Below are 11,536 nucleotides of genomic sequence, written 5' to 3'. Positions count from 1 at the left end.
AGAAGAGAAGAAACTATAAAAATCAGAACAGAAATTAATGCAATAGAGACTAAGAAAACAATCCAAAGAATCAATGAATTGAAGAGTTGGTTCTTTGAAAGAATAAATAAAATTGATAACCCCTAGTCAGCCTTATTTTAAAAAGGGAAGAAAAAGCTCAAATTCATGCAATAAGGAATGAAAGAGGAGAAATAACTACAGACGCTATAGAAATACAGAAAATCATCAACACCTATTTCAAAAACCTCTACTCTCAAAGTTTTGATAACACAGAGAAAATGGACAGATTCCTAGAAGCATACAAAGTACCAAAGCTAGGTCATGAAAATGTAAAACTACTGAATAACCCAATTTCTATTAATGAAATCAAAAATGTAATTAAATCCTGACCTACAAAGAAGAGTTCAGGCCCAAACGGATTTCCTGCAGAATTCTACAAGAAATACAAAGAAGACCTAATGCCAACACTCTTCAAACTCTTCAATGAAATTGAAAGGGAAGCAATCCTTCCTAAGTCATTCCTGGAGGCAAATATTACTCTAGTACCAAAACCTGAGAAAGACCCCTCTGAAAAAGATAACTACAGACCAATCTCCCTAATGAACACAGATGCAAAAATCCTCATTAAAATATTGGCAAATAGGATGCAGCAAATCATCAAGAAGATCATACACCATGACCAAGTGGGATTCATCCCAGGCATGCAGGGATGGTTCAATATACGTAAATCAATAAATGTAATACACCATATCAATAGAGCCAAAAGTAAGAACAACATGATCATTTCTATAGATGCACAAAAAGCTTTTGATAAGGTCCAACATTCATTCATGATAAGAATCCTGCAGAAAATTGGAATAAATGGTCTTTACCTCAATATAATAAAGGCCATCTATGACAAACCAACAGCCAATATCTTACTAAATGCCCAAAAATTGAAGGGCTTTACTTTAAAATCAGGCACAAGACAAGGATGTCCCTTATCACTGCTCCTATTTAATATAGTACTGGAAATACTAGTCAGAGCAATTAGACAAGAGAGAGAAATAAAAGAATGGATAAAAAAGTTGTGGTATTTTTATACAATGGACTACTACTCAGCTATAAAGAATGATCACATTGAGACATTTATAAATAAATGGACACAGCTTGAGATGATACTAATAAGTGAAATAAACCAAACTCACATGTATAAATACCGAGTAGTTTCCCTAGTGTAAGAAATGATAAGAATACATAGAAGTATGTGGTAATCATGATTCCCACTCATACTGGTTTGAAGCCATATAATGTTTTCACTCATTAACCGCAATGATTTTAGCCTGGGTTGTTCAATTCTAGTATCTATGATAGCACGAATAGCTATTTTGAAGAAAGCAACACAACATAAAAACTAGTGCTGATTTAATATCGTCTTGTTTTGAAGTCCCATCCAGCTATAGTACATCTGTTTCCACTGGTTTTAACATATTGTATCTTACTATATTTCACTATGTGCTATAGTATAAACAAAACTCTTTATAGGCAAAGACATAATATAGAAACCATAGTTTGTTTTCTATTAGCAGGTTCTAAATACCCTGTAATTCTTGCATTCTCTTGAAAGGCTTCACACTGTCTAGATACGCTTGATATTATAGCATGCGAAGTTACACTCAAATAATTTAAGGAAAGAAGCACTATGGTGACTACTATTATGTTAGATTATCTAGTGGTGAAACACAATGATGCTTGAATTGCTCGGTTCTGTGCTGCCTTATTCTATTACAATGTCCTTTCTTATCTCAATCTTCCCCCTATTTTTAAATTAATCTATTTTCTCTCTTTTTTTAATTAAGGGAAAACTAAAAGAATAACGGGACATATTACAGTAACTTTTTTGTTGTCCTATTAACCTGACTTGAACCCCAGTATTGCTCACTCCATCTTGTTCTGTCTGATTATTATATATTCTATTTTGTTTGATAGTATCAAGTTTGAGGGTATAGGTAATCACTTTGAAGGCAATAAGATATACTATGATGCCCAATATGGATTGACTATCATCCTTTTTTTTTTTTTTTTTTTTGAAGTCCTGTAAGGTCCTCACTGTAGATTTCATTGGTTTTGTTCTGTATTGTTTTGATCGGTGCTATTATACCTGGTGATGTAGACAACTCAGTTTAAAAGTAGCAAGAGGCACAATGGTAACTACTTTTGATCACCTGGTATTCTATTTTTGCATCATGTACTATGCCCACCCTTCTGTTCTAACTGACTCTATTTTGCTTAGTCACATTTGTTTTTGTTGTTTTCAAAATAGTAATAAGAACCGTGAGAGTAATAAAATCCTAAAAGTCTAATTGTTACTGTGAAAAAGAGAGGAATGTAAGGTGGACTAAGGGATAAAACCGCAGGTATGTTCGAGAGTGTAGGACGGAAAACCATATAACAGCTTTTGTTGGATCATTGAATGGAACTGTCTCCAGTTCCACTGCATGAATGTTCACTTTTTATGCTTTAATTTAGTGATATGGACAACTGTTTCTGGGAAGATAATGTGTAGCCTGTTAACTGGTGATTTTGTATTGTATATATTTTTTTCTAGAAATACTATATTATTTGTACCCTTTAAAAAAAAAAAACTAAATTACATGCCCACCCAAAGTGTAAGACAGTTCCTTTTATCCACATTTTTGGCATCCATTGTTTTCATTTTGTTCTTTATTTATTTTGTCTTTTGTGAGACAGGGTCTCGCTATACAATTCAAACTGGACTGGAGTTCACTTTGTATCCCAGGCTGGTCTTGAATTCACAGTGATCCTCTTGCCTCAGCCTCCAGAGTGCTGGGATTACAGGCGTGCACCACCACACCAAGCTGAAACTTTGCCTTTAATTTTAATGACAGTACCCATTCTAACAGACATGAAGTTATACCTCACTATAGCTTTAATTTATATGTTTTTGATGATTAATGATTTTAAGCATTTTTCATCTACCTGTGGGTCATTTGTCTGTCTTTTGGGAAGTATCTATTCCGGTGCTTTGTCCATTTTATAAATTGAAATAGTTGTTCTCTGTTTTTGATGTATAGATGAGTTCTTTGTAGGTTTGAATTTTGTTCCTTTATCACTTATATGATTTGTGTATCTCTTGTCATTTGATTGATTGTTTCATTTGCTGTGCAGAAGCTTTGTAGTTTGAGGTAATCCTATTTTTCTCTTTGTTGCTTTTGCCAGTGCTTTGGATTTCATACATATATGAAAAGTCTTTACAGATCTGTCACAGGGTTTTTGCCCTATGTTTTTTTCCAGTAATTTTATGCTTTCATGGGTTATGTTTAACTTTTTTGTACATTTTGAGTTGATTTTTACATACAGTTTGAGACACAGGGTCATATTTCATTAGGCAGTTTGTAGGTATGCAGTTATCCCAGCGCAGTGTACTCAAGACATAGATCCTTCCACACAGTGTATACTTTTAATTTCTTGATCAAAATTCAGCTTAACTGTAAACATATTGATTTTATTTTCCTAGATCTCTATTGTGCCACACTGTCAAATGTGTCTGTTTCAATGTCATTACCATGTGTTTTGATTACCATAGTTTTGTAGTGACTTTTAAAACCAGGTATTGTGATAATTCCTCCTCCTTTCTGAAGGTTGGCGTTTTGGAGCTCTTTTGTATAGTTTCCATATGTATTTTAGAATTCTTTTGTATTTCTTTTAAAAATGCTGGAATTTTGATATGATTTTCATAGGATCTATACCTTATACTAAGTAATATGGACAATTATCAGTGTTAGTTCTTGCATATCTTTCATTTATTTGTCTTTTTCAACTGCTGTCATCAGTGTTTTAGAGTTTTCTTTTTTTTAATTTTATTTAAAGAAAGACTAAACAAAACAGAAAATAGGTAGAAATAATACATTCAGAGAAAAAAAGAAACAGTAAGAAATCACTAGTAGATGTTTAGATATTGTCATTTTACAAATAGTTGTTCAAGATACAAAAATGGAACATGTAAAGTGGGGATTCAAACAATTAGATTGCAACTACTTCAGTTCAACTGTCCAACAAAAACTTAGTAACATTGTTGTTAATCCTATATAATTAAACATAATGCAATTATCCATATCTTCATTTATGTTTAGATTAAACCAACTAAAGCAGGTTAAAATCATTATGAACAAAGAATAATAATATTGCTGGATTTCATATCAAGACACTCCATGATAAGCACTGGGTACTGTAGTGTCTTTTTTTTTTTTAATTTAATTTAAAGAAAGACTAAACAAAACAGAAAATGGGTAGAAATAATAGGTAATTTCAAAGAAAAAAATAAAAAGTAAGAAATTACTAGGTGATGATTACAGATTGTCTTCTCACAAAGAGTTATTCAAGATACTAAAGTAGAGCATATAAAGTGGGGATTCAAACAGTGAGATTGCAACTACTTCTGTTCAACTATCCAACAAAAACTTAGAAATATGGTTATCAATCCTTGTACACTTAAACATACATGCAGTTATCCATATCTTCAATTATGTTGACATTGAATAAAACCAAGCAGGCTAATATCACTCTGAACAAAGAATAATACTATTTCTGGGTTTCACATTATGACACTCCAGAATCAGCACTGGGTACTTTAGTGTCTCTTTTTGTTCAAAGTATCTGTTCATTTCATTATGTGTCATAAGATCAGTTCTCATGAACTGTTCATAGATTCTACACATACATGAGGTTTAACATGTATTTCTATCCTTTCTATATTAGAGGGAGAAACAAAAAAAAGCATGACAATACAAAACATATTCCTATAAACACATGTAATGAAATAAACATATAAGGCCATTGTACAGAGTTCTACCATGGTCTCTGTGTTGTCTCTTGTTATCTCCAAAAGAATTGGCTATATCATCAGACATAGTTTAATTGAATATATCAGTATATAACAGTATTAATAAAAATACAACTTTGTATATAGAATAGAACTTCAAAAACCAGCAATTATCAAACAGGAATGTGTATTGTAGAGTCTTGTCATCTTCAGTGTAGTTGCCTATACACTCAGACTTGATACTATCAATCATATCAGTTTTGAATCAAATTTTCTCTGCCTCATTTCTGTTATGCTCTTTTATTGCCAGCAGTTGTCTGCTTATCTTCTTCATTCTTTATAATGTTTTCTGCTCCACTCATTGAGACTTCTCTGCCACTGTTCTTGGAATCCTAATATTTTTCTCTCTCTCCAGAATGCCCTGTACTATTCTCTGTAGAGTTGGATTGGTGGTTACAAATTGCTCAAGTTCCTCTTTGTCTTGTTTCTCCATTAATTTCTAAAGACAGTTTAGTAGGGTGTATCAATCTGGGATGGAGGTTATTTCCTTTCAGGGCTTGGAATATTTTGCTCCAGGCTCTTCTTGACTTGATGGTTTGTGTCGAGAAGTCTGCCATTATTCTGATGGACCTTCCTCTGTAGGTTATCTGTTTCTTGTGTCTAACAGCATTTAATATTCTGTTCTTATGCTGAATTTCTGGGATTTTGATTATAATATGCCTGGGTGTATCTCTGTTTTAGTTGTAGGTGGCTGGAGTTTTGTATGCCTCATATATCAGAATATCATTTCCTTTTCCTATGTTTGGAAATTTTTCCTTAATTATTTCTGTAAATAACCTTTGTAGTTGCTTTGTTTGGACCCCAGTTTCATTCACATTCTTTATTCTTAAATTATAGATCCTTTTGTCATCTTCTAGCCTTTGTATTGTTACTGTTTGTTTCCTTGTTATTTTTTAAAAGTTTTCCCTTTCATACTCCCACATTGCAAAATTGTCCTCTAATTTGCATAATATATCCTTAGTTTCTTTCAAGCTGATTTGCCATCTTTCCATAGAGATTTTAATTTCCTGGTGATCTCTTTGAATTTGTTTCATGTATTCTATATTTTTTTATATTCTTCACCAAATGTTTCTCTCCTTTGTTTGAGTTATTCCCTTTTTCCATTTGTCTCTGCTTGAGGGATGCTTAGTATCTCTTTTATTACTCTTCTTATATCTTGCTTTATTTGGCTAAATATTTCACTTTTGAGCTTATATACCTATATACCAAATATACCTATTTGTGTCCACTAGCACTGTGTCTGATATTGCATGTTTGCTGTTCTCATTTTCTTTTGTATTTATCTGTCCTGGGTCAATGTTCTCAGGGTTGGGGCCTGGGGACTTTTTGTTGTTCCTTCCTCTTCCCATCATTTTTGCTTCTTTCAGCAGGTCCCAGTTTCTTGCTTTGTTGGTTACAATTATTCTTAAGTGCACTGGCTAGATGTCCCTTCACACTGCAGTGTGCTAGTGAGTTGCAGACAGGGACAGTGTATGCTGGGCCCTGCCCTCCAGATCAGTCAAGCTGCTATGGCCTGCACTACTATATTACCTTGTGCCACCTCCCCTCCATACCAGCCAAACCTCCGAGGCCCCATGGACCTAGGAGGTTAATGTGCACCACCGCTGCAGGGACTTGAAAAATCTATTGGGTCTCAGCAGGTCATGTGACCCAGGAGTAGCTCACTCCACCAATCCCATTCAGGAAGGAAACAATTGACTGAAGTCATTGCTGCCCTTTGTACATGCCAGTCCTGTCTGGTCCCAGAACATCGTCTGCCAGGAGGCCCCCAGTTTATGGAATGGTACCATTCCTGTCACACCCCACAGGTCAATGTAGGAACCCTGCCAACTCAGCCCTCTGTTCGGCTTGCCGACCCCGAAATTAATGTAAGTGCACTTCCAGTGAGTCAAAGCTGCAGGACCTTGGACGGCTCAGCAAGTCATAGTGGGATGTCAGCAAGTCACAGCAGGACCTCGGGTGGTCGGCAAGTCTCCCTAATTTCTTCTTGGGAGGAGAGAATTCATCTCCCTCTGGGGCTCCCCACTCTGTATTATGTTGAATTCTAAGTTGACTATCTCAGTGAGCCTCTGTAGCCAGTTGTTATCTATGAATAACAGAATTCCTTTTCAGAATTCCTTTTGTTGTCTTCAAAATAGCTGCAGATAACTTAGGACATAGTAAAAATCTACAAGAACAGAATAGAATAGAAACAATAAAATAGAATAGAAAAAAATACAAACAATACAATGAATGTAATAAAGGTTTTCAAAACAAGCCAATAATAAATCCAAAATGGCCTAGAGTTTTCAATGTCCAGATATTTTCACATCCTTATTCAATTTATTCTTAAATAATTTATTTCATTGTATCTATTGTAAGTGGGTTGTTTCCTTCTTCTTTGGACATTGTGTTGTCAGTGTAGAAAATGTGATTGATATTTACATGTTGATTTTTTTTTTTTTTTGGTCTTTTTGAGACAGGATTTCACTATGCAGTTCCACCTGCCTTGAACTCACTTTGTAGCACATGCTTGCCTCAAGCTCACAGTGATCTGTCTGCCTCAGCCTCTTGGGATTACAAGGATACAACATCATGCCTGGCTACACATTAATTTTTTTGCCCTACTATTTTACTGAATTTACGTATGAGTTCTAAAATGTGTTTTGGTGGAATCTTCAGTGTTTTCTCTCTTTAAGATCATATGATCTGAGAGTGAGGACAATTTAACTTCTTCCTTCCACATCAGATAACTCTTACTTTTCTGCTTCCCTAATTGCTTGGCCTGGAACTTCCTCTGCCATGTTGAATGAAAGTGCAAGAATAGGCCTTATAGTCTAATTTAAGAAATTAAATTGTAAAGCTCATCTACCAGCAAAAAACTTATCAGTTTTTTCAGAGAATAATTTTTCCCCTTCATTTTGAAGAATTAGTTTTGCTTTATCTGAAATTCTGGATTGACAGTTTTTTGTTGCCTTCAGTATCTCATTCTAGTTCTTTCTGACTTCTCCTGTGTCAGGAGAGGAGTTAGCCATTAACCATGTTGATGATTTTTCTTTTGTGACAATTGTTTTTTTCTCCCATTGCTTTACAATGTTACTGTATTTTTCTTTGTTTCTTTTTGGCTTGGTTGGTTTTTACTTAGTATTTCAGTGCTGGTGATGAAGCCCAGGGAAAACCCTACCGCTGAACTGCATTTCTAGCTCTTTCTCTTTGTTATAGATTGTCAGAATCCTGTCAGCATTTTATGTATTCATTCATTCATTTATTTTGGTATCAGGATTCAAACTAAGAAACTTGTGCATTCCAGGCAGGCACTATGCCAATGAGTCATATCCCAACCACCTACATTCTATTTCAGTCATCTTATTTCTCTAATTGTGTTGACTTCTCATGAATTGAGAACTTTAGTCAAGTATTCCTCAAACAAGGGACTTATGTCTAAAACATATAAAGAATTTTTAAAAACCAAAACCAGCAAATTCAAGCACCCAGTCCAAAAATGAGCATCTGAGCTGAATATGCACTTCTCAGACAAGGATATACAAATGAAAAATAAATATGTAAAGAAGTGTTCAACGTCACTGTTCATTTAAGAAATACAAATTAAAACAACACTGAGATATTATCTCACCCCAAAAGAATGATTGTCATCAAGAAATCAACCAGTGAGCCAGGTAGGCTGATGCAAGGGTATCATTGCAAGTTCAATACCGACCTAGGCTAAAAAGTGAGCTCAAGGCCAGTCTGAACTGCATAGTGAAACCCTATCTCAAAAAGAAAGAATAGAAACAGAAGGAGGAGGAGAACAGAAGAAAGAAAAAAGAAAGAGAGAGAGAAAGAAAGAAAGAGAAAGAGACAGACAGAGAAAGAAAGAGAAGGAAAGAAAGAAAGAAAGAAAGAAAGAAAGAAAGAAAGAAAGAAAGAAAGAAAGAAAGAAAGATCAAATGGTTATAAATGCTACTGGGGCTGTGGGGAACAAGAAATCCTTCTCCACTGTTGATAGGACTGTAGATTGGTGCAACCATTGTGGAAATTGATGCAAAGATTCCTCAAAAAACTAGACTTAGAGGTCCCATTTGGCACAGGTATTCCCTTTCTGGGTATTTTTCCAGAACAACTGAAAACATCATACCAAAGTGACATATGTGCACCCATGTTTATAGCAGCACAATTTGTAATAGCTAAGTCTTGGAAACATCTCAAATGCCCATCAAAAAAAAAAGATGTAGCATTTTATACAGTGAAGTATGATTCAGCTATAAAGAGGGATAAACACAAGGCTTTTATAGGTAAATGATTGCAACTTGAGACAATATTCATAAGTGAAGTAAATCAGACTTGGATGTATAAACATCATATTGTCTCCCTAGTGCAAGAAACTGAAAGAATAAATAAGATCCAAAAAATGAAGTAGATGCTGTGAAAGGGAAAGCAACTGCTCAAAAGGCAAGAATAACTGGTATGGGGGAAGGAGAAAAGAAAGAAGGGAAAAAATATGTATACGTAAGATAGCTGAGATAATTCTACTCGTTGTGTTAGTTCACTGAAAGAAAGTGTTTATACTGTTTGATCAAATTTGCATGCCTATATCTGGTAATCAGAGCAAGTATTTTTAAGACCGTAACATGCAATGTAATAACCATTGTTCGTTTCCTATCATTTCATTTTGACATTCTGTATCATTTTTGTTGTTTATTATTCTCTTTTTTTAAAACTGCTTTAGTTCACTGAACTTCAGTGAGCTATCTATATCTTTTGGAATGGAATTTGAGAAAGTTTTTTTCTTAACTATTTCTTCATCTTGTTTTTTCTGGGAAAACCCATCTCATATGTATTGTGGTGCATTTGCATTTTTTAAACGGGTAAAATTAAACACAACATAATAGAACAAAATAGGACATAAGAAAACAGTGGTAAGAGACCTAAATTTCAAAGCTAGACAATCTGAGATCTTCACTATCATATTGTCTCTATTTTTCTTCACATATAGTTGTCCATGTCTTCGCATACAGACAATTTATACAAAACAACATAGTATAAAACTAATTGAACAGAATGAGGAAGGCATTTTAGGTCTTCAGAACTAGACAATAGGGAAGTCACTAATGGTTGTCATAGAGTCTCTCATGCTCTTCAAACAAGCTGACCATATTTTCATGTATATTGAAGTTCAACAAAACAAAACAGGCAGAGGAGGAGAGGTTGCTTGGTTTCCTGGGACTCCAGGTCCCAGCATGGTGCAGGTCCGAGTAAACACTGGTGGCTCCTGTCCTGGGCTGCTGCAGCCTGCCACCCTCACAGCCACTCACCGGGGGTGAGTGGGAAGGGGTTGTTTCAAGCTGTTTCTTTCTAATGAATTGACCATTTCACTGCCCAAGTTCTGAAATGGCCAACTTACCATAGAAAGACATCTCTTTAGGCTCCTGCATCAGCAAGCTGCTGGCCTTGATTCAGGGCGAGGCATTTCCATTTGACATATCACAATTCATATGTCACTGGACCTCTCTTCATCATTTTAATATTTTTTGTGGAAGGTGTGGTGTTATTTAGGGGATCAAACCAGGGCTTTCACACTGAGTTACATCTCCAGAACTACTTTTTATTGTTTATTTTGAGATTGAGTCTCACTAAGTCTCTAAATGGTTCAAACTGGCCTTGCACTACTTGTGATCCTCCTGCCTCAGTCTCCCAGTGTGCTGGTGTCGCACAGATGGCCCACCATATCTGGCTTTACTCTTTTCTATAGTTTGAAACTTTTCTTCTTTAAGACCCAGCATCTTTCATACAGTAGTCAAGCACTCTGCCACTGAGATACATATCCCCATTCATGACTGAAAATTTTCTTTTCAGGCATCTTAAAGTTCAGTCAAACTTCTGTCTACTGTCTTAATCTATTGTTAAACCAATCAAATATTGTATCAGTTTTTCCCTTTTAAATATCTGAAAATTTTCATTTTTCATAATATTGTCTCACTGAAATATCCCTACCCTGAATTGTTGTTTTCATGCTTTATTTTCTCTAGGGTAGTGATCTCTCAATTTTATCATTCTTAGAATACTTTCTATGAAGTCTTTGTCTCTTCAATCCAATATCTGGGGTCACTCAGAATTATTTTCAATTCCTTTTATATGTTTTCTTTTTCTTTTTATATGTTTTATATGTTATCCCCTGGGTCATATGTTCTTTTTTGTTGTTGTTGTTGTTGTGTTTGTTTTTAAGAGAATAAAACCAAACAAAACAAAACAATGAAAATGATACAGAACTTGAAAACAAGATATGGAAAATTAGCAATGGCTACAATAATGCCTCTTATTATCTTCAAAGTAGCTGTCTAGACCATCAGACATAGCCATGCAAAATTAATCAAGAACATAAGCACTAAGTTGTTTGTTTACCATAGATTTCAGGTGTGTGACTTCTAAATTTGTCTATGTCCCTGTCTCCTGAATTTGTTCTAAATGGGATAGATTTCAGAGATTGCACCCTGTTCTTTGATCATGATATTTTCCTATGCTCTTCTGAAACACCCCATTGTTAACTCCTGAGCACTTCCTGCACTGGCTGCCAACCACAGTGTAGGAAATTGCATTAGGCACTTGGTTCCTCTGATCTGAGGTTGCTGCAATGATGAAGAGTCATGGGGCAATGGTTCACCAATGCTCCTTGCTAGG

At 35.0% G+C, this 11,536-nt stretch overlaps 1 pseudogene; it reads right to left on the bottom strand.

The window, feature by feature from the left end:
- Window positions 1–10,201: 10,201 nt before the first annotated feature.
- Window positions 10,202–10,324, bottom strand: LOC111755535 (small nucleolar RNA SNORA2/SNORA34 family; annotated as a pseudogene).
- Between the last annotated feature and the right edge of the window lie 1,212 nt (window positions 10,325–11,536).

This window comes from Cavia porcellus, unplaced genomic scaffold (assembly GCF_034190915.1).
Source record: "Cavia porcellus strain 051 isolate PalLab524CR breed Dunkin Hartley unplaced genomic scaffold, mCavPor4.1 scaffold_9, whole genome shotgun sequence".
Classification (NCBI taxonomy): Eukaryota; Metazoa; Chordata; class Mammalia; order Rodentia; family Caviidae; genus Cavia; species Cavia porcellus.
Note: the sequence above shows the minus strand (reverse complement) of the source record. Positions and strands in the feature narration are given on the sequence as shown.